The sequence below is a fragment of the Lithobates pipiens genome, unplaced genomic scaffold (genome assembly GCF_037356315.1).
Source record: "Lithobates pipiens isolate NorthernLeopardFrog02 unplaced genomic scaffold, aLitPip1_a1.2 Scaffold_23, whole genome shotgun sequence".
Taxonomy (NCBI): Eukaryota; Metazoa; Chordata; class Amphibia; order Anura; family Ranidae; genus Lithobates; species Lithobates pipiens.
This window is the reverse complement of record NW_027507785.1, coordinates 176,726,408-176,751,533: the sequence shown is the minus strand read 5'-3', so window position 1 is coordinate 176,751,533 and position 25,126 is coordinate 176,726,408. Positions and strand designations below refer to the sequence as shown.

Below are 25,126 nucleotides of genomic sequence, written 5' to 3'. Positions count from 1 at the left end.
CAATTGTAGTTTACGTACAGACATGGATAACTCATCAGCAGTGACAAGTCCCTTGTTGTAGGGCTCAGTCTGAAGTTCAGTCAGAAAAAATAGCCACACAACAAACAGTCCATGTTGTGCTGTCTATTTATCTAAATGCAGTGATCTGATATCCATAATCCATATAATCCATATACATGTATTAAAGTGGAGGTCCGCCCACCGCTGCAAAAATTAAAAGCCAGCAGCTGCACATACTGCAGCTGCTGACCTTTAATAATCGGATACTTATCTGTCCTGCTCTGCTCCTCTCTCCTACTGGTCCAGTGGCTGGGGAAGGAGGAGGGAGGAGGAGGGAGCCTCAGCGATGACGCAAATACCTGCGGCTGAGTCTCCTGGAAGTGGGGACAGGATACCTGTGAAAGACAGGTATCCTGTCCCCCTCCCCCCAGAAAGGTGCCAAATGTGGCACCGGTGGGGGGAAGGAGTACAACAAGTGGAAGTTCCACTTGTGGGTGGAACTCTGCTTTTATTTTACTAACTTAAGTTAATAAAGAAGTACATTTTCAGGATGACATAGATCCCTTTGTCAGGCTTCATTCATTTTCTTGCATTTTTTATAACTTAAGTTGACCAATAAAGTGTATAGCCTAAATGTCAAACTTACATTTTTAGACAGAAGCTGATCATTAGAATATTCATACCATCCCACATACTGACTCCTACCACATTGACCACTTCAAATCACTGAAGTGGTCATGGTTGTTAGAGTGTTCCTTTAATATCTCTCAGAAGAAGTAAACCTGTGTATACTGATTCCATTTCATTTGATCATCCTCTAGTTGTGTTAAATGGGGGGGGGGGGCACCATGCCACCTCCCTAAAATTAGTTTGCCACCTCCCTGAGATGAGTTTTGGCAGGTTGGAATGTCTGTATACTAGTGACTCTATTATAGCCCTGTATACCAGAGACTACCCACATGATGTAGTCATCCCTCTTAAATATCACAGGTTGTTTTGTGAGTGATGTCAGCAACACATGGCTACACTTCCCCCCACAGCTGCATGAATATGAGACAGCCATCTTCAAAACAAGGCGACTAAACCACCTGTGGGTGAGAGGTATTATTACACATGTATAGGGACATTTGTCATAAATCAGTTAAAAATATCCACAACTGATGCAACATCTAGAATTGAGAGTTCTTACACAAAAGAGGTAGTTCCATCCACAATACACATGTATTAATAGGGGTACATCACATATACAAATTACCCACTAGACAGTATTTACCACACAATGTACAGTATTAGTCCCTTGGCTTACATGATATTTACAAATTACCCACAACAATCATATTTACAATACACTGTACAATGCACGTATAGTATTAGGTTACCTGGTAACTTCAGGTCTGCTCATGATGACTGCCTTGTGTCCCCACACAAAAGAAAGTCCATAGCTCAGTGACAAAGCATTATATCCCCCCTCCTTTCTGTACCGTGGCTAATATACTGCTCCCTAATTGGTCCCTGTACCTAGCAAATGTATATTGGGCACAGCTTGATTGGATGATTCAAAGACAGCTGCTGTTTACAACTCATGGGAAATGTGATAAGGGCCCTTTCACACTGGGGCGGAAGCGGTGTCGGCGGTAAAGCGCTGCTATTTTTCATTCAGTTCATTCAGAAAGTCAATCGGACCTCCACCGAAAGTCCATCGGGAAGACGTTGGACCTAGTGTGTCAAAAAGTCTAGTCGTGTGTACGCAGCATGAGTTTTCATTACAGCGCTTATCACTATAATGATCACTTTGAATAGCCCATAGACTGCATTATGTGTGTTTACAAGTGTTATCACTATGCCCTGATCTGTGATCCACTGTGACCGAAGTATACAGTGATCACATCGCACGCTGCTGTGTGCCCAAGAGGGTGTGCACAAGCAGTAGATGCTGGAGGGTATATAGATATGCCCTCCTGCATACACAAAGCTCCCACCCAGCTGTTTATGTGCAATAGTTGGATGGGAATTGGTCACATAAAATCAAATAATGAAAAATGTTGTAGTTTTTCTGTATCTCGTTTCTTTATCTTTATCTTGTTTTGGATGCCAAAATGATTAGCACTGTTCTGGAACACATTGCTTTACATGCTATATGCAGTATATACTTACAGCCCTAGGTTTCAAAAACATTTTTGTTTGGTGTTTACAGTATCTCGCAAAAGTGAGTACACCCCTCAAATTTTTGTAAATATTTTATTATATCTTTTCATGTGACAACACTGAAGAAATTACACTTTGCTACAATGTAAAGTAGTGAGTGTACAGTTTGTATAAGGGTGTACATTTTCTGTCCCCTCAAAATAACACACAGCCATTAATGTCTAAACTGCTGGCAACAAAAGTGAGTATACCCCTAAGTGAAAATGTCCAAATTTGGCCCAATTAGCCATTTTCCCTCCCTGGTGTCATGTGATTCGTTAGTGTTACAAGGTCTCAGGTGTGAATGGGGAGCAGGTGTATTAAATTTGGTGTTATCACTCTCACACTCATACTGGTCACTGGAAGTTCAACATGGCACCCTGTGGCAAAGAACTCGTTGAGGATCTGAAAAAAAGACCCTGAAACTGAGCTGCAGCATGGACCATACAGCGGTTTAACAGGACAGGTTCCACTCAGAACAGGCCTCACCATGGTCAACCAAAGAAGTTGAGTGCACGTGCTCAGCATCATATCCAGAGGTTGTCTTTCAGAAAGATATATGAGTGCTGCCAGTATTGCTTTAGAGGTTAAAGGGGTGGGGGGTCAGGCTGTCAGTGCTTAGACCATATGCCACAAACTGCATCAAATTGGTCTGCATGCCTGTCGTTCCAGAAGGAAGCCTCTTCTAAAGATGATGAACAAGAAAGACGCAAACAATTTGCTGAAGTCAAGCAGACTAAGGACAGGGATTACTGAAACCATGTCCTGTGGTCTGATGAGATCAAGATAAATTTATTGGTTCAGATGGAGTCAAGTGTGTGTGTGGCAGCAACCAGGTGAAGCATACAAAGACAAGTGTGGCTTGCCTACAGTCAGGCATGGTGGTTGGAGTGTTCTGGTCTGGGGCTGCATTAGTGCTGCCTGCACTGGGGAGCTACAGTTCATTGAGGGAACCATGAATGCCAACATGTACTGTGATATACTGAAGCAGAGCATGACCCCCCTCCCTTTGGGGACAGGGCCACAGGCCAGTATTCCAACATGAGAGCGACCCTAAACACACCTCCAAGACGACCACTGCCTTGCTAAAGAAGCTGAGGGTAAAGGTGATGGACTGGCCAAGCATGTCTCCATAACTAAACCCTATTGAGCATCTGTGGGGCATTCTCAAATGGAACATGGAGGAGCACAAGGTCTGTAACATCCACCATCTCCGTGATGTCGTCATGGAGGAGTGGAAAAGGATTCCAGTAGCAACCTGTGAAGCTCTGGTGAACTTCATGCCCAAGAGGGTTAAGGCAGTGCTGGAAAATAATGGCGACCACACAAAATATTGACAGTTTGGACCCAATTTGGACATTTTCACTTAGGGGTGTACTCACTTTTGTTGCCAGTGGTTTAGACACGAAAGGCTGTGTGTTGAGTTATTTTGAGGAGACAGCAAATTTACACTGTTATACAAGCTGTACCCTCACTATCTTACATTGTAGCAAAGTGTAATTTCCTTGGTGTTGTCACATGAAAATATATAATAAAATATTTACAAAAATTTGAGGGGTGTACTCACTTTTGTGAGATACTGTATAATTCTTCAATATAAACAGTCTTTTAGGATTTGTATTTCTTTCTAATTAAAAAATGTAGAAAAACATAATATATATCTGTATCTTTAACTACTTAAATACTAAGGGCGTGATGCCCTTGACATTGAGTGGGGATATCTGAATGATGCCTGCAGCTACAGGCATCATTCAGATATTATTCTTTCCAGCCAGCAATTTTGTGCATCCGCCGCTTGAACGTTCTTATAGGTGACGGGATGGGACGTTCTCCCTCCTGCCGCCATCCGGTGCTTCTCTGGGCTCTCCCGTGCCATATGGGGCTCAGAGAAAGAATCGTCCACTGCCGGATGACGAGCATAGAGATTTCCGACCGTCGGAGGCCCGGGCGCAATATTATGATGTCACACCTGGGTTCAAGGAAATAAACAAAGCTGCGATCGCGGCTGTCAGCATGAAATCAGTGAATTTTTTTTCCCGATCTCATGCTTTCCAGCCTGGAGGAGAGATGTGGGGTCTTATTGACCCCGCATCTCTCCATAAAGAGGACCTGTCACACACCATTCCAATTACAAGGGATGCTTACATTCCTTGTAATAGGAATAAAAGTGATGATAAAAGTGATCAAAAAAAAAAGTAAAAAAAAAGTGCAAAAATAAAAAAAACGAACAAAAAAAATATTTAAAACGCCTCTGTCTCCAGTAGCGGACGCACATGTCCCACCCACATATGTAAACACCATTCAAACCACACATGTAAGGTATCCCTGCGTGCGTTAGAGCATGTGCAATAATTCTAGTACTATACCTCCTCTGTAACTCTAAACTGGTAACCTGTAAAAAATTTCAAAGCGTCGCCTATGGAGATTTTTAAGTACCGAAGTTTGGCGTCATTCCATGAGTGTGTGCAATTTTAAAGCGTGACATGTTAGGTATCTATTTACTCAGCGTAACATCATCTTTCACATTATACAAAAATAGGGCAATTTTACTGTTATGTTATTTTTTACATTTATGAAACCAAAAAAGGCGTTTGAAATATTATTGTGCAAATACCATGCCAGATAAAAAGTTGCAATGACCACCCTAGGGTGTCTGCTAAAAAAAACATTTATAATGTTTGGGGGTTTTGAGTAATTTTCTAGCAAAAAAATTATGATTTTTACATGTAGGAGAGAAGTGCCAGAATGGGCCGTTATTGAAGTGGATACACAGTATGTGTGTGTGTTTGTGTATGTGTGTAAGGCATTATTAAAAATATATTTTTTAAATAAATTAAAATATGAAAACTTCTGTAGTTTTCTTTATCTTGTTTTGAGTGACACAACTATTAGTGTTGTTCTCACATCACTGAAAACTAACATACTGAAAATTCATTTCAGAGCCAAATCAGAGAAATCCTAATGATAAAGGTGACAAACCAAAAGAACCCAGAGGCCCAACATCTAAGGAAAGAGTTGATGATGCTGAAGGGCCAGACAAAAATCCCAAAGGTGTAAAAATTAAACTTACATTTGTAAACTTACAAATGTAAACTTACAGTTTTAGTTTTATTTACATATATCTTTATATACATTTAGATACAAACATTGTGATTTCATAAAGGGTGCACATTATAAGGATAATGAGGACATGTTTACCCTGAAACATTAAGCAATGTTTGTATTTTCTTTTGTAACATAATAAAATGTGAACTGTTCAGTTAACTGTTTAGTTACTGTTTAGTTAACTGTTGTTATAGAAAAAAAAGTACATCTTTGCATTTATGCAGCAAAGTATTTATGGTTAACTCATTAAGTTCTGAAACACATTCATATGCATGCTGTATGCGGTATGTACTTACAGCCCAAAAACATGTTTGCTTAGTGTTAATAATTGTTCAATATAAACAGTACCGTTTTTGCAGCATTTGTATTTCTTTCTAATCAGATATATTAGAAAAACAATTATTTGGCTAACTTGGGCTAACTTAAAGTGATTGTAAACTTTTTTTATTTTATTTACTTTGTTTTAAATAATCAACATGTATGTTATACTTATCTGCTCGGTGCAATGGTTTTGCACAGAGCAGACCCAAATCTCCTCTTCTGGGTTCCATGACCGGAGCTCATTGCTCCACCTATTCTGCGAGTGCCCCCATAGGAAGATGCTTCTTATAGGAGCACTTGTGCAGGCTCAATCACGCGCCACGCTGCCTGCATCTATAGACACAGACAGTGTGGCTCGTCCCTGCATCTATTCCCTCGCTACTGGCCAATGGCTCCCAATACTATTAATCTGCTTAGTAAGGAGGAAGAGAGCAGAGAGACCCACTGCTTTCAGGTGCAGTGCTGGATTGAGATCAGGCTCAGGTAGTTATACGGGGGGGGGGGGGGGGGGCTGGGGTTATCTGCACAGAAGTTTTTTTTCTACCTTAATGCAGAGAATGAATTAAGTTAAAAAACCTTAAGGCTTTTGAACCAATTTAAGTTATTAAAGGTTTAAACTTTTGGATGACTTAGAGCCTTTTGTCAGGTTTTATACATTTCCTTGCATCTTTACTAATGTAAATTAGCCAATAACATGTATTACTTATATGATTGTAAATGCTCACTTTTTTTTATTAAAATACCAAACATGGTATACTTACCTGCTCCGTGCAATGGTTTTGCATAGAACAGCCTCCTCTTATCAGGTCCCCCCACTGATGCTCCTGACTCCTCTCCCCATGCCAAGTCAAATGCTCTGGGGGCACTTGTGCAGGCTTGCTCCCAAGCTCCGCTCTGTGTGTCAATAGATATTACAATTATTTAATTTAAAGAATAAACAAATGTGAAAACTTCTTTAGTTTTTCTGTATCTTGTTTTGAGTGCCAAACTATTAGTTTTGTGCTCACATCACTGAAAACTAACATACTGAAAATTAATTTCAGAGCCAAATCAGAGAAATCCTAATGATAAAGGTGACAAACCAAAATAACCCAGAGGCCCAACGTCTAAGGAAAGAGGAGATGGTGCTGAAGGGCCAGACAAAAACCCCAAAGGTGTAAAAATCAAGCTTACATTTGTAAACTTACAAATGTAAACTATCATTTGTTTTTAAGGTTGAATATATTTGTATTTAGTAAAGGGGTATGAGGGACGAGTGTGAGACAGTTAGACCCTTCAAAGGTACCATTCCATTATGAACATGTACCATATTAGAACAAAATAAAGTGGGACATGTACCTTTCAAGGTCTAATGAAAACACAAACCATGGAAATTTGTATAAAAAGATAAACAAATCTTTATTCTATACATACACAGAATTAGTTAACAAATTATAAAAAAACTAATAAAAAAACAATTACAGTAAGGTTTACCAGGATGTTGTTATTGCAGCTGGAAAATCTGCATAAGTGGCCTAAGCGTTTCACGGGATAACCAGTTTTATCAGGGCCTCTAATTATATCACACATTTTTTAATATATGATAATGATATATAAACTCTATTATTGGCACAAAAGTCCATATAGAAATCAAAAACAAAGAATAAAGTATTCATTGTATATTTCAACAAGCTTAACAAACAATATCCCATATAATTTCCATCTTTTTTATTTATTATTTAACCACTTACCCACTGGGCACTTAAACCCCCTTGCTAACCAGACCAATTTTTAACTTTCAGTGCTCTCACATTTGAATGACAATTACAATGCAACACTGTACCTATATGATTTTTTTTTTTTTGGTGGTATTTAGTCACCAATGGGTTTTTTTCTTTTTTGTGCTATAAATGCAAAAAAACAAAAAATTCTGTAAAAAAATGAATTTTTCTTTGTTTCTGTTATAAAATTTTGCAAATTAGTAAATTTTCTTCATAAATTTTGGCCAAAATTTATACTGCTACATATCTTTGGTAAAAATAATCAAAATTGGTGAATATTATTTGGTCTGCGTGAAAGTTAGAGTCCACAAGCTATGGTGCCAATCTCTGAAAATTGATCTCACCTGAAGTACTGACGGCCTATCTCGCCAGGAAATAGTATATTAAGGTATTTAGTAAGAAGCAAAGTGAGTTTTTTGAAGTTGCAATTTTTTCCCATATTAGCAGGTTATTTCTCACACACAGCATATGCATACCACAAATTACACCCAAAAACACATTCTACTAATCATAAGTATGGTGATACCACATATGTGATACTTTTACACAGCTTGGCCCCATACAGAGGCCCAACATGCAGGGAACACCATCAAGCCTTCTAGGAGCATAAATTACACATATCATTTCTTGACTACCTTGCACTTTTGATGGCCTTGGAGCACCAGGACAATGAAAATGCCCAAAAAATTACCCAATTTTGGAGGCATTATGAGTCTTTTGTGCATGTCATTTTTTTCTACAAGTTTTTGGAGAATGTGGAAAAAATTAAAACTTATTTTTTTTTTACACAAAGGTGTCCATTTATACAATATTTCTAACACATAGCATGTACATACCAAAAATTACACCCCAAATAGATACTCCTACTCCTCCTGAGTATAGCAATACCACATGTGGGAGACTTTTCTACAGCCTGGCTACATACAGAGGCCCAACATGCAGGGGGCATCATCAGGTGTTCTAGGGGCATGAATTTCAAACATAATTTGACTACCTATTACACTTTTGTGAGGCACGGTAGTGGCATAGATGTGGCATGGATGAGAACTGATGTGGCATGGATGAGCATGAACGGGGATGGATGAGCCATGGATTGGGATGGCTAAGCATGGTTGAGCCATGAATGTGGATGGCTGAGTATGGCTGGGATGACTGAGCATGAATGAGTATGGCTGAGTGTGGCTGGGTATGGCTGAGTGTGGCTGGGTATGGCTGAGTATGGCTGGGTATGGCTGAGTATGGATGGGATGACTGAGCATGATTGAGTATGGCTGGGTATGGTTGGGTATGGATGGCATTCATGGGATGGCTAAGTATGGATGGCATGCATGGGATGGCTGAGTATGAATGGCATGCGTGGGATGGCTGAGTATGGATGGCATGCATGGGATGGCTGAGCATGGGTTGCATGCATGGTATAGTTGAGCATGGATGGCATGCATGGGATGGCTGAGCATGGATGGCATGCATGGGATGGCTGAGCATGGATGGAATGCATGGGATGCCTGAGCATGGTTGGCATGCATAGGATTCCTGAGCATAGATGGCATGCATGGAATGACTGAGCATGGATGGCATGTATGGGATGACTGGGCATGATGAGTCCCTGAATTATCACAGAGGAGCTGTGGGCACTACACATCCAGCCCACAGCACTGCTGCACCCAATCACTCCCCTTTCCCCTTGCACTGTACCGATTGGTACAGAGAGGGGAGAGAGGAACCAGATATGATGCCACTTTGTCATTTGAGGGAGTGATTACATGGTAAATCGTCACTGTCAACGGCCATTTGCCGTGATGCTCCTCCGGACCCAGCCATCATCTTGGGTGCGTGCCCCGGGGGGTGTGCGGGAATGCGGTGGTACGCAGGAGGGCGATTCAGGGAGGTCGTCAATGTATGCCCTCCCAGAGTTATTGAGCTGCGCTGTAGTGGACATCCAGCTACGGCACGGTTGATAAGTGGTTAATAATCAGTTAATAAGCCTACCAACTCCAATAAAGCTTATTGTATGCATCATGGCATAGTGTGGGAGAAAAGAGAGGGAGAGAGAGAGAGAGCGAACATCTATAACATAGCCTATACTTTGAATGATTTCTAAATTTGAGATATAAATATCTGAGAATGCACCTGTAAAACATTAATGACCAGCCAGATAAAGGTATATTTTTATTTTGTTTTATATACATTTAGATACAAACATTGTGAGTTCATAAAGGGGGTATATTATAAGGATAAGGGGGGCATATTTACCCTGAAACATTAAAGCAATGTTTCTATTTTCTTAAACTTATATTTGGAATATTTTGTATTATAATACTTCGGGTAACATAATAAAATGTGAGCTTTATAGTTACAGTAACTGTTATAGAAAAGTAAACTTTGCATTTACACAGCAAAGTATTTATGAATACCTCCTTAAATTCTGCAACACACTCATATGCATGCTGTATGTGGTATGAACTTATAGCCCTCAGTTTCAAAAAAGTGTTTGCTTAGTGTTTATAATTGTTCTATACAAACAGTACAGTTTTTTTTTTTGTTTTTTTTTAGCATTTGTATTTCTTAAACATGGTATACTTACCTGCTCTGAGCAAAGCCTCCTCTTCTGGGGTCCCCAACCGTTGTTCCTGGCTCCACCTCTTTTTCGACTGTCCCTATAGAAAGATGCTTCCTATATGGGGCAAATGTGAAGGCTTGATCCCGAGTCGTGCTGCCTGCGCACATATACAAAGACAGTGTGGTGTGGCCCAGCATCCACTCTCTCGCCACTGACAACATTGGGATCCAATGGGTCCACTGCTACCAATTTGCTCAGTAAGGAGGAAGAGGGCAGAGGGAGTTGCTCTTTTCTAGTGCAGTGCTGGATTGAGATCGGTCTTGGGTAATTATAAGGGGGGGATCATCTGCTTGGAAGGTTTCTTACCTTAATGCAGAGAGTACATTAAGTTAAAAAACATTAAGGCTTTAGAACCAATTCAAGTTATTAAAGGTACAAGCTTTTGGGGATGTTTTATAAATTTTTTAGCATCTTTAATTATGTAAATTCGACAATAACATATATATCGCTTCAGGTGATTGTAAATAAAATAACAAACATGGTATACTTACCTGCTCTGTGCAACAGTTTTGCACAGACCAGTCTCCTCTTTTGGGGTTACCCACTGATACTTCTGGCCCCTCTCCCCCCACTGAGTGCCCCCATAGTAAGCCAAATGGCACTTGTGCAGGCTCGCTCAACAAGCTCCACTCTGTGTGTCCAAGGTAAACAACCTTCTGCCTTTAGAACTATTTAAGACCCCTTCCACACTGTGGCACGTCCATGGTAAAGTGGCTCTTTACCATCGTTTTAGCTGTGCTTTTTGGCTGCTAGTGGGGCACTTTTAACCCCCGATTGCTGGCAAATAAAGCATTAATAGCGCCTATGTTTCAGCGCAGCTAAATCGCTTTGCAGGCGCTTCGGCAAGGCTGCCCACTCATTTCAATGGGCAGGGCGTTTTGGGTGCGGTGTATACACTGTTCCCAAACAGCCCCAAAGATGCTGCTTACAGGACTTTTTCTAACGTTCCGCAAGCACACCGCACTTGGGCTTTCACACTGGGGTGGCATGGGAGGCTTTTTTCAGACACTTTACAGCCGCTATTTTCAGCGCTAAAATGCCTGAAAAATGCCTTTAGTGTTGAAAGGGGTCTTAATTACAAACTTAAAAAAATATATATAAATAAATATATATATATATATATATATATATATATATATATATATATATATATATATACTGTATTGTCAAGAGTATTTGAATGCCTGCCTTTTCACACACATTAACTTTAATGGCATCCCAGTCTTAGTCCAAGGTCTGTAAAGACATGGATGAGCGAGTTTGTGATGGAGGATCTTGATTGGACTGCAAAGAGTCCTGACCTCAACTGGATAGAACACATTTGGGATGAATTGGTGCCTGACCTCAAAAATGCTCTTCTGGAAGAATGGTCAAACATTCCCATAAACACACTCCTAAACCTTGTGGACAGTCTTCCCGGAAGAGTTGAAGCTGTTATAGCTGCAAAGGGTGAGCCAACGCAACATTGAACCCTACGGACTAAGACTGGGATGCCGTTAAAGTTCATGTGCGTTTAAAGGCAGACGACCCAATACTTTTGACAATATAGTGCAGTATCAATATTACAATTGTTTAATTAAAAAAATAAAATAAAATGAGGAAAACTTCTGTAGTTTTTCTGAATCTTGTTTTGAGTGACAAAACTATTAGTGTTGTGGTCACATCCCCGAAAACTAACATGCTGAAAATGTATTTAAGAGCCAAATCAGAGAAATCCTAATGATAATGGTGGCAAACAAAAAAAAAAAACAGAGGTCCAACATCTAAGGAAAGAGATGAAGCTGAAGGGCCAGACAAAAATCCCAAAGGTGTAAAAATGAAACTTACATTTGTAAACTTACAAATGTAAATTTACATTGTTTTTAAGGTTGAATATATTTTTATTTAGTTTTATTTACATATATTTTTATATACATTTATATAGACACATTGTGAGTTCATAAAGGGGGCAGGATATAAGGATAAGGGGGGCATGTTTACCATGAAACATTAGGCATGTCCAAAGTCCAGTCCTTGGGCCATTCGCGGCCCATGTTCCAGTTTTCAAACGAACTGCCTGGTGATTTGGACATGTATATCTTTTGTGGCCCCCAATGATCCCTGAGCGCCGGGGGGCCACATAAGATATGCATTCTGGCTGCCTTGGAGGTGACAGGGAGGAAGCGGGATGAGTGTCATACATACAGGTGAATGCATGGCGGCCTCTATAAGATACTAAGATACCTGTAATAGGAAGTCACCCACACACACACCCGAGCTCATCCCTTCAACACACACAGCCACAAAGACAAGAGAACTCTTGTTGGGCAGCGTATCAGTGCTCGGACGAATACACTTATGCCCTGTACACACGGTCAGAAATTCCGATCGTGTGTTGGCTCCATCTGACTTTTTCCGTTGGAATTTCCGACACACAAAGTTTATGATCTGGATCTAAAATTTTCCGAAAACAAAATCCGATCGTTTAAATTCCGATCGTGTGTAATTCCGGCGCACAAATGCTCATGCTCACAATAAATTACGAGACGAAAGCTATTGGCCGCTGGACTCTTTATAGTCCCATCGTACGTATTTTACCTCACCTCGTTCTGAACGATCGGATTTTCTGACAACTTTGTGTGACCTTGTGTATGTTAGACAAGTTTGGGCCAAAATCCGTCGGAAAAAATCTGACGGATTTTGCCGTTGGAATGTCCGACCGCGTGTACAGGGCATTAGACCGAATTTTATTGGTTCAAAGAATGTCAGGCAAAATGGTTGGCCCTCAAGCACGTTCACTTCATCAAATCTGGCCTTCTTTCAAAAAAGTTTGGACACCACTGCATTAGAGCAATGTTTGTATTTTCTTAAACGTATATTTTGCATTTGTTTTATTATAGTACATCGGGTAACAACAACATCTGAGGTTTAGGCTCCTTTTACATTAGTGTGTCTCCAAAGTCGTCTTTACATTCTCTGTCGCAACAAAATGTCAGACCAAAGTGCAGGAACCTTTTCTGAAGTTGCAGCAGCTTCTGCAGTGTCACTAGGAACAGCTCTCATAGAAATACATTACATTTCACATTTCCTGTGACTTGAGGTCTTACAAGTCAGATCTCAAGTAGGGATGAGCTTCGTGTTCGAGTCGAACGTACGTTCGACTCGAACATTGGCTGTTCGGCCGTTCGGCGAATTCCGAACATTTGGGCCGTTCGCGTCAAAATTCGAGTGGCGCGCGCGGACCACAATGCACTGCGGTGGCGCAGTGCATTGCTGGCTCATGATTGGCCAAGCATGCACTGTGACCCCGCATGCTTGGCCAATCGTAGCGCCAGCAGCGAGGAGAGCCATGATTGGCCACAGGCATCCTGCCTGTGGCCAATCATAGCTCAGGCTGTGTAGTGCACGCCCCACACTATATAAGGCCGCCTTTGAGGCGGCCTCGTGTAGTGTGTTAGCATCTGAAGCAGTGGGTGTTCTGTGTACCTTCAACACAGTACACACCGATCGTTTTTGGCTGATTTCCTATCTTGCTGCTGTGTAGTGGTTGTTGTCTGTGCCCTGACCGCAGTATACACCACTATATTCACCTCACCTATATAGCTAGTGATCTAGCTTTAACCACTTAACAACTGCCCATTGCCGATTAACGGCTTCAGGGCGGTTGTTTAACTCTGAGAGGCCGTTAATTAACGGCCTCCCAGAATTCTGCTCTCGCGCGCCCCCTGGGGCGCGCACTCGAGAGCATCCGTGACCGCCGGGTCCACAGGACCCGGCGCATCACGGATCACGGTAAACGGCCGCTCGTCGCGGCCGTTTACCACGTGATCGCTCCGTCAAATGATGGAGTGATCACTTGTAAACAAACCGGCGTCATGTTATGACGCCGGTTCCTCCCTCCCCTCTCTGTACTGATCGGTACAGCGGAGGGGAAAGAGATCGGTGTCAGCAGCGATGTGGGCTGCATCTGCAGTGCCCACATCGCTGCTCACCGAATTTAACCCCTCAATTCCCTGCCAATACTCTGCAATACCAGTGCATACTCTGCAGTACCCTGCCATTACTCTGCAGTACCCCGCCATTACTCTGCAGTACCCCGCCATTACTCTGCAGTACCCCGCCATTACTCTGCAGTACCCCGCCATTACTCTGCAGTGCAGTACCCTGCCATTACTCTGCAGTACCCTGCCATTACTCTGCAGTACCCCCCATTACTCTGCAGTACCCTGCCATTACTCTGCAGTACCCCCCATTACTCTGCAGTACCCCCCAATACTCTGCAGTACCCCCCAATACTCTGCAGTACCCGCCATTACTCTGCAGTACCCCGCCATTACTCTGCAGTGCAGTACCCTGCCATTACTTTGCAGTACCCTGCCATTACTCTGCAGTACCCCCCATTACTCTGCAGTAACCCCCATTACTCTGCAGTACCCTGCCATTACTCTGGAGTACCCCCCAATACTCTGCAGTACCCTGCTATTACTCTGTAGTACCCCGCCAATACCCCGCCAATACTCTGCAATACTCTGCCATAAATTGCCATACCCAGCCATACTCGGAGATACCCAGCCATACTCGGTGATACCCTGAAATACCCAGCCATAGACGCCCTCACCGCCCTCCGGTGCTTCGACCAACTCGCCAGTACGATCAAAGCCAGAATCTTTTTTTTATTTTCTATTTCAGGCTTCCCAGCCTAGAGGTGAGATGTGGGGTCATATTGACCCCCAGATTTCACTGTAAAGAGGACCTGTCACCCCATATTCCTATTACAAGGGATGTTTACATTCCTTGTAATAGGAATAAAAGTGATCAAAAATATATTTTTGGGGAAAAAAATGTCAAACTAAAATAAATAAAGTAAAATGAACAATAAAAAAAAAAAAAAATTTAAAGCGCCCATGTCCCCATGTGCTCGCATGCAGAAGCGAACGCATGCGTAAGCCCCGCCCACATATGAAAACGGTGTTCAAACCACACATGTGAGGTATCGCCGAGAACGTTAGAGCGAGAGCAATAATTCTAGTCCTAGACCTCCTCTGCAACTCAAAACATGTAACCAGTAAAAAAAAATTTAAAGTGTTGCCTATGGGGATTTTTTAAGTAGCGACGTTTGGCGCCATTCCACGGGCATGTGCAATTTTGAAGAGTGACTAACTTTACTGTTTTTTTTGTTTGTTTTTTAAGCACAAAACTGTTTTTTCCCCCAAAAAAACGCGTTTGAAAAATTGCTGTGCAAATACCGTGTGAGATAAAAATTTGCAACGACCACCATTGTATTCTCCAGGTTCTTTGCTAAAAAAAAAAATCTATATAATGTTTTGGGGTTCTCTGTAATTTTCTAGCAAATAAATGATGATTTTTACATGTAGGAGAGAAATGTCAGAATTGGCCTGGGTGCTCCAGAACGCCTGATGGCGCTCCCTGCATGTTGGGCCTCTGTATGTGGCCACGCTGTGTAAAAGTCTCACACATGTGGTATCGCCGTACTCGGGAGCAATAGCAGAATGTGTTTTGGGGTGTAATTTGTGGTATGCATATGCTGTGTGTGTGAAATAACCTGATAATATGACAATTTTGTGGAAAAAAAAAAAAAAAAGGAAATAGGCCGTCAGTACTTCAGGTGTGATCAATTTTCAGATATTGGCACCATAGCTTGTGGACTCTATAACTTTCACAAAGACCAAATAATATCCACCAATTTGTACTTATTTTTACCAAAGATATGTAGTAGTATGAATTTTGGCCAAAATTTATGAAGAAAAAATTACTAATCTGCTAAATTTTATAATTTTTTTTAAACTTTTTTCTTTTATAGCACAAAAAATAAAAAAACTGAGAGGTGATTAAATACCACCAAAAGAAAGCTCTATTTGTGTGAAAAAAAGGACAAACATTTCCTATAGGTCCAGTGTTGCATGACTGAGTAATTGTCATTCAAAATGTGAGGGCACCGAAAGCTGAAAATTGGTCTGGTTATTAAGGGTGTTTAAGTGCCCAGTGGTCAAGTGGTTAATAATAGAGCTTGCAGTCAGTAGTGTTAGGAGATAGTGCGTGCTGTCTGCGTGCTCTGTACCCAGTACATACCGCTATAATATAGGGCAGGCCCCTACTTTCAAACATCCAACTTACAAACATCTCCTACTTGCAAACGCAAGGAGACAGCAGCAAGTGAGATACCTGTACCCAGTACATACCGCTATAATATAGGGCAGGCCCCTACTTTCAAACATCCAACTTGCAAATGCAAGGAGACAGCAGCAAGTGAGATGAAAAAAGATGGACGACAAAACAAATTATACAGGGGTGATAACCCTTCCCTATGTTTTCCAAAAAGCTTAAAAATAGTTTTTTTGACTGGAGCTACACTTTAAAAATGTACCGGTTGAAAATTACAAACAGATTGAACTTAACACAACAAACCTACACAGTCCCTGTCTTGTTTGCACCGCCTGTATACTGCTGTTCTGAGTATATAGGGCCTGGGGGCCACACGCATTTCCTTTTTTTAATATGGGTACGGGGTTCCCCTTAATATGCGTACAAGACCCAAATAGGCTGGTAATGGGCAGGGAGGGCTACCCATGCCATTTTTCTCAATGATTTTCAACCTTATTGCAGGAACCAGATATAACATTAAAACCGCAAGCAGTTTTAAATGGTGTTATTTCCGTTTAATGTCATTTGGTGCAGGGACTGTTCTAAACACGGGAAACACGTGGCACTTCACAGGCATACTACAGACACCCCCCAGGCACCATATTTAAAGGAATATTTCACCTTTTTTTTTTCACTTTAATCGTCATTAAAATCAGTGCTCCTGCCAAAACGGCAGTTTTTTTTTTTTTTTTATTATTTTTATTAATTTGCAAGTAAAACAATAAAACAACCTACATATGCCTATTGGGCATACCCAGGCTGATTATTACAACACCCCCCTGAGTCAACAATCAGGGAACAACCAATAACCCTCCCCTCCCCCCACCCGATATACCGCCACCGGCGTGTGTATCCAAAAAGAAAGAGAGAAACCCCCCCTCCCCCTATACGCTCTAGCACCACTTCACATCTCTCAGGACAGTTATCTAATTCGCCCATGCTCCACTGCAGTCTACACTTAGACCCAGGATGAAACATACAAGCATTACCCTTCACCTACCAATCCCCTATTGCCCCCGTAAATAATGACCCAGGGTTACATGAATATCAAAAAACTTAGAACTCTTCCACTAATCACTAATGAAACTCCGTCAGTCTGGATTCAAGTCAGCGTTGGTGTCACGCGACTCCGTCCATATGTCCCATACCTTATGAAATTTAATGCTGCAGCCTCGCGAAAGGTAGGTGGCCTTGTATAGAGGGAGAGCCGTATTCACTAAACTCTTCCAAAAATTAATAGAGGGGGCTACCGGGGCCTTCCATTTAAGAACAATCGACTTACGGGCATAGTATAGCAATAAGCCCAGGAGTGTTCTGAGCGCTCGGCGTGGAGCCAGCGGCTCGACCAGTCCTAAGAGGCATATCTCGACCGATAAAGGTATGTTAACGGTGGTAACCGCCAGAATAAAATTAGTCACCTCCACCCAAAAACTAGCTATCTGAGGACAGCTCCAGAACATGTGTATAAAATCCGCCGAAAGCGAGTTACATCTCCAACAAAAGGCAGGGACAGATGGATAGATTCTGTGAAGGCGTTGCGGAGTGTAATATACCCTATGTACTATTTAGAATTGCACCAATCTATCTCTAGCTGACACTAACTGTAAGAAAGGATACTCCCATACATCTTCCCAGTCCTCCGTGTCCAAGGAGGGAAAATCAGCTTCCCACCTTACCCTCTGGAGTTCCAAACCGGTATGGACACTTGGGAGCAACACCTTGTAGATAGCAGACAACGGTTTGGACAGATCATCATCTCTGAGCAGAGATTCCAACCTTGAGGTGTAGAATGCGACGGGGGCATTTCCAAACTGCGTTTGAAAGGCATGATTAAGTTGTAAGTATCTGAATAAGTGTGAGTTGGGCAGGGTATACTGTTGTTTCAGCCTATCGAAGGTCTGTATTTTGCCCTCAACACAGAGTTGATCAATATATTTGATACCCCTACTTCCCCATACACTAGGGTCGGGAATAGAGCCAAATTCCGGTAAATTCGGGTTGAACCAAAGAGGACTGTGCGGGGAGATGTGTCCCGAGGGTACGGGGCGCATCAGATTGGCAACATTCCATGCCCTTATCACCGCCCTCATTGCAGCAGTAAGAGGGAACGGGGCTCGTAGACCGCGATACACCAAGTGTCTTAGTGCCTCATACGACCCCAACCACGCCGCTTCCAGGACCACCGCCGCATTGGACTCATCCGAAACCAGCCAATTATGAGCATGGGACAGAAGAGCCGCCACATAGTAGGAGTGCAAATCCGGGCAAGCTAAACCACCCTCCCCCAAGGCCTCTGCAATACCGTGAGCTTAAACCTTGGCTGACCAGCGCCCCAGAGAAAGGACACCAGAAGAGAATTTATCGTGCAAAATATTTTTTTAGGAATCCAGATTGGAGCATGTCTGAGAACATAGAGAAAAGCAGGCAAAAGCTTCATCTTAAATAAATGAATCCTCCCAATCAAGGTGAGAGGGAGATGCGACCATGCCTTCAGTCTAGTCCTCATCCTCTGCACCAGTGGATCCAGATTGAGGGCACAAAAATCAGAGGTAGAGGGGGAAATGTAAATCCCCAAGTATTTCATTGTATCTGTCCACATGAGTGGCAGGTTGGGATCCGCTGCCGCTTTAGCCTCCCTGTCTATTGACATAATTTGAGATTTATCCCAGTTTACCTTAAGCCCTGAACAGTCAGTGAAGTGAGAAAGAATAAGTAGCGTCTCCCTGAGAGACTGGGCCGGGTCACTTAAAAAGAGTATGAGGTCATCTGCATATAAAGCTACCTTCTCCTGTATGGAACCCACCTGTATCCCTCTAACTCCCTCCGCCTTCCTGAGGGCCGACGCGAGTGGCTCCATTGCCAGGGCAAACAGAGCCGGTGACAATGGACAACCCTGCCGCGTTCCTCTCCTAACAGCGAAAGGCTCTGACAAGGCACCACCTATCTTAATCTGCGCCAAGGGCTCCTTATATAAAATATGTATCCAGTTACAAAATTCTACTCCAAAACCCATGACCTCCAAAACTAAGGACATAAACTGCCAGGCCACAGAGTCAAAAGCTTTTTCAATATCTAGTGTAACTATGACCCTCGTAGAAGACTTAGTGGCCGGCAACTGCAAATGTGTAAACACCCTTCGTAGATTTATATCTGTGGACTTCCCTGGCATAAATCCAGTTTGGTCCATATCAATCAGGGATGGCAGGACCGTCCGTAACCTAGTGGGCAGAATTTTTGTCAAGATTTTCAGGTCATAATTTAGCAGGGAGATCGGTCTATAGGAAGCACACAGGGAGATATCCTTGCCAGGCTTGGGGATAAGCACTATGTGTGCTTGATACATGGATGGGGGAAGCCCCATCCGAATTTTGCTATCGGAGAATACTTTTAACAACTTGGGAGCAATCAGTGGGGCATACATCCTGTACCATTCGCCAGGTAGACCATCAGGTCCAGGAGTCTTCCCACCAGGGAATGAGCGAATTGCCTCCTCCACTTCCTCCAAAGTAAAGTCCTTGTCTAGAAATTCTCGGTCCTCCTGTGATAGAGTGGGCAATTTTAGAGAGGAAAGAAATTCCCTCTGCGCTTCCACCGACCCCCCTGGAACCTCAGCATACAGTTGTTCATAGAAGGCTCTAAATTCAGTAAGTATCATGTCGGGCGCGGACACCAACTGACCATCCGACCCATAGATCTCCGAGACAACTGTCTGCATTTTAGAATCAGCTACTAAATTTGCCAGAAGCTTACGATTTTTGTCCCCAGATTCAAAGATTTTTCCCGCCATAGACTTCAGATCTAAATGGGTGGCCTCTGCAAGATGAAGGGATAAGGCCCGTCTTGAATCAGCCAGCCGAGTGAAGCGCTCCGGGGTCGGCGAGTCGGAAAAAGCCTCAGCCGCCTCGGCCTCGCTCCCCTCGAGCTGCCGCATCCGAGATGACATCTCAGAGCGGACCGCCTTGATAGCCGAAATATATTCCCCCCTGGTGTTGGCCTTAAAAGCATCCCAGACCATCTGTACCGAGGCAGAGCCCTCATTCAGCTCCCAATATTGTTGCAGCTTAGGAGCGACCTCCTCCCCCACCCACAAGTCCTGCAACCATTTGGGCGCTAGACGCCAACAACCTGTACCCCTGGTGTCCGACAACTGCAAGGTGACCTCCAAAGGTGCGTGGTCAGAGAGACCTGCAGGCAAGTACAGAGCCCCCCTCACCGACGTCAGGGCCCCAGAGTTGCCGAAGACCAAATCAATCCTAGAGCCCGATTTATGTGTGGAGGAGTGGAAAGAATAGGCCCGAACGTCCACATTCTTCCATCTCCAGATCTCAGTGTAGTTTAATGTTTGGGCCCACTGCAGCAGATCTGACGAATAAACCCTGTTCGGGTTGGACGAATCCAGGGATGGGTCTAAAATAGAGTTAAAATCCCCAGCTATGTACAATCTGGAGAACTGTAGGGGAGCCAGCAGTTCACTAATCTTATACAAAATCTGTGGATTGAAGGGGGGGGGGGCACATATATGTTGACAAAAGCATAAACCACTTGGCAAATCTCTAATAGTAGGACAATAAATCTACCTCCTTGGTCAGTGTGCAGGTGAACAACTTTGTAAGCTAGAGATTTGTTTAGCAAGATGGCCACTCCCCTCGCATAACTAGAGTATGTAGCATGAAATGCCTGTCTCACCCAGGGCCTGCACAGGGCAAGGATTTTATTTCCCAGGAGATGAGTCTCCTGGAGAAAAAGAACATGGGGTCTGTGATTATTCAGGTATTTAAACATCAACGCCATTTTTACCTTATCATTAAGGCCCCGCACGTTCCAAGACACTAGTCTCAAAGCCATGGAAGTAATTGATAATTTGTGATAGTACAGTAATACACATACAATATCCCATTATCCTGCCAGTGAGCATGGTACATGTCAGTATAACATTCAAAACAGGTGCATTTATCAGTGGATTCAGAGCGCACAGTGAAAAAAAGAAAAAAGAACAATAAAACAGCAACATAAAAAAGAACCAAAAAACAACCCACAGCTCCCTACTGGCCATGAGTGCCCTAATTGGGAAAAGAGAAAAAAAAGAAAAATCCAATTGGGCACTAAAAAACAAGGCCAGTTTGATACCCAAAACCTAACCAACACTTAAATCTCCAGACTTCTTAAGCAAAAAAGTTCCGAAGTAGCGGCCACTCCAACCGCTTACGCCTCGTCAAGGCGAGTAAAACCTGTACTAAGGGGGGAAATCTGATAAGTCCTTGATTGTCCTTCATCTGGGGAGCTCCGAGGTAAAAGGAAATAGAGAAGAGAGGACAAACCCTGAACAAAAAACGATGTGGAAGCAGCAAGGATCAACTCAAGTGCTGATAGAGCACCGCAATGACTTAGTAGAGGTGGAGGCCAGGACATCATCCGCTAGAAGTAAGGGTGAAAGTACCCCTGCTCGTCAATTGGGTAAGTAATGTCCCGTGAGCCCCACAGCATCAGCAGCAGCAAACTGCAATCCAAAACAAGAGTCAGAGAGCCCACAGAAGAGTCAGAGAGCCCACAGCGGGCCAATATTGCAGACAAACAGTGCCCCCCCTGCCGTGTGGCAAGCTGTCAAGGATTAACGTACAGTCAGCAGCCAGTCATTTGCTTCTTCTGGTGTGTCAAAGAACTTCACCGATCCATTGTAGGGCACCCTAAGGCAGCTGGGGTACAGCATACTGTATTTAATATCCTTTACCCGTAGGCGCCTGCGGACATCAGTAAAGGACTTCCTCTTGCGCTGCAGGTCCGCCGAAAAATCCGGGAACAGGAGGATAGAGGAGTTGCCATATGGAAGTGAAGGGTGTTTGCGAGCTGCAGAGAGGATCCTGTCACGGTCCCTAAAATTCAAAAAGCGGACCAAAAAGGGACGGGGATGCGCCCCGGGGACATAACGCCCTGTAGGAACTCGGTGGGCACGCTCCACCACATAAGTCTGGGATAGGTCCGTAAGAGACAGTAATTTCTTGAAGAATTCTTCCGCAAACTCTGCCGGCCGATCACCCTCTTCCCCCTCCGGCAGACCCAAGACCCGTACATTGTTGCGCCTCGCTCTATTTTCAGCATCGTCGGATTTGGCGACCAGCAAGTGCACCGTGCGTTGCAGCTCCGCTATGGTGTTGGTGTGCGTGGTGGTAAGATCCTCAGTGGCGGAGATCCTGGTTTCCGATTCCGTCAACCTGCCCCTGATCTTATCCAGGTCATTTCGTATAAGGTTACATTCTTCTGCAAGACGGTCAATTCTCACCAGCATAGAGGTCTTACTTTGCTCAATAGCCGCCAGGATCAATGCAGTACTGTCCTGTGAGGGAGGGGGTGCCGACAAAGCCACATTCCCGGATGACCCAGACTCCATTTCCAGTTCCGCAAGCAGCGACTGCAGTCTCCCTATAAGAGAAGGATCTGGCTGCGCCTCTGGCAGGGGAGTCGAACAGCTCGGTGCAGAGGAGCTCTTAGGTCGGTGCTTGGGGCCCATGAAGAAATATGCCTGCAAGTGTCCCGGGACCCCCCCTCCCTACAAGCCCGACCACCAATAGGGGAACCCAGCTGAAAAGTCAGTGCAACAAGGGGCCAGGGAGCTGGATGGATGGCTGGAGGCTAAGTAATGGGACCAACTGATGCACCCTTCCAGTTATAAAGTTCCAGGTGTGGGGGGTGCTGAATGGCCTCCGTCCGCACAGCACAGCAGGGCACTTGAGCAGGAAGGATGCTGCCTCAAACTGGCGGCGGATTGCGGGAGTTTAAAGCTTGTTCTGGACCCTCTAGCAGCCCCCCGGATCCGTGCTCACTTACAGACCCCTCAGGAGATTATGCCCGGATGGATGTGGGAGCGGGTAACCAGCACGTTCCGCGGATCGCGGGGCCTGAGAATACCGGAGGCTCTGCAGGCCTCAAAATGGCGGCGGCCACGGGAGGAAAGAGCCGGCGTCCGAGACCCTCCTAACGTCTCCCGGATCAATGTCCCCAAGCCATGCCCTCCGGAGATAATGCCACGACTGGATGGGAGGTGGAGAGGACGCTCGTTCCGCCGATCGCGGTCCCCGAGCACCGAGGATGCTGGCTGCTCCGTAGGCCGCAAGATGGTGGCGGTCTCAGGTCAATGGAGCTGGCCACAGATCGCGTGGTGCCCCAGTCGATCGGCCGAGCTCCGCAATTCCTGCTGGGATGGAGGCAGGGGGTGACCAGGAACAGGTAGGGCTGTTTTGGGGCTCACCTATGTGCGCTAATACACAGGATGGCGACGGATTCCTTTCAGGATCAGCGGAGCTCTAATCGACACGTCCTTCATGGTTTACATCCGGACACGCCCCCCCCAAAACGGCAGTTTTTAAAACTTTTTTTTGCAGTGACCCATGTCCCCTGAGGCAGGAGGCAGGTCCCCAAACCCTTTTTAGGACACTATCTTGCATATTAGCCGTTAAAATTAGCACTTTCCATTTCGAACGTTCGAGTCCCATAGACTTCAATGGGGTTCGAACGTTCGTAACGAACGCGGGGGTCGTTCGCAAGTTCTGGTGCGAACCGAACCGGGGGGTGTTCGGCTCATCCCTAATCTCAAGTCACAGAAGTGTCAAAGGAGCTTTATCATATTATATTTAACTGTTGTTATAGAAAAAAGTCAATTTTGCATTTATGCAGAAAAATATTTATGGATATCTCATTCAATTCTGGAACACACTCATATACATGCTGTATGTGGTATGTATTTACAGCCTTCAATTTCATAAAACATTTTTGCTTAGTGTTTATAATTGAACTATATAAATCTTACAGGTTTTTACTTTTTTTTAGCATTTGTATTTCTTTCTAATTAGATAAATTAGTAAAACAATTATAAGTGTTACCCTTCATGACCTAAATTAAAGTGATTATATTGTGATCTGTAGGTTTTTTTCTTTGTTTTAAATGATGAACATGGTATACTTACCTGCTCTGTGCAATGGCTTTGCACAGAACAAACCCAAACCTCCCCTTCTGGGGTCCCCCACCGGAGCTCCTGGCTCCACCTCTTCTGTGAATGCACCTATAGGAAGGTGCTTCCTATAGGGGCAATTGTGAAGGCTTGATCCCGAGCCGCACTGTCTGCGCCCATAAACACTGATATTGTAGCTCGGCCTCACATCCACTTCCTTGCTACTGGATGTGATTGACAGTAGCGGGAGTCCATGGCTCCCACTGCTATCAATCTGGCCATTAAGGAGGGAGAAAGCAGAGAGAGCCGCTGCTTTCAGGTGTAGTGCTGATATCGGGCTCTGGTAGTTATAAGGGGGGGTCATCTGCACAGAAGGTTTCTTATCTTAATGCAGAAAATTAAGTATTTTCTTAAATTATTATAGGTACAAGCTTTTGGGATGCCTTAGATCCCTTTGTCAGGTTTTATACATTTTTTTATCTTTAATAATGTAAGTTAGCCAATAACGTGTATTGCTTAAAGAGGGATTCCACCTACAAAAAAAAATATTAAAAGCCAGCAGCTATAAATACTACAGCTGCTGACTTTTAATAAATGGACACTCACCTGTTCCGGGTTCCAGCGATGCCGGAAGCCGAGGCCGATCGATCGCTCGGCTCTCGGCTGCTGCCGCCACCATTCTAGGTGAGGGAATCAGGAAGTGAAGCAAATCGGCTTCACTTTCCGGTTCCCTACTGCGCATGCGTGAGTCGCTCAGCGCAATAGGAATTGTCCGCGCTGTCTCTGGGACCCGTGTGTGTCCCAGCAGACAGTACGGCAGGACAGGAAGAGGCATAGACTCACACGGGAGTCTATGCCCGGAAGTGGGTGTAAATATCTGTCTTTGACAGGTGTCTCCACCCCCCTCCCCCCTGAAAGGTGCCAATTGTGACACCGGAGGGGGGGAGGGTTCCGATCAGTGGAAGTTCCACTTCAGGGTGGAACTCCGCTTTAAGGTGATTGTAAAAGAAAGCTCAGGCATTTTTTTTTATTAAAATAACAAACATTGTATAC

General features: G+C 43.9%; 1 protein-coding gene across 1 annotated transcript in view; it reads left to right on the top strand.

The window, feature by feature from the left end:
• The window catches only part of PRG4 (proteoglycan 4), a 181,296-nt gene that overhangs the window by 97,788 nt on the left and 58,382 nt on the right, over window positions 1-25,126 (top strand). The gene's annotated exons all lie outside the window — the stretch shown is intronic.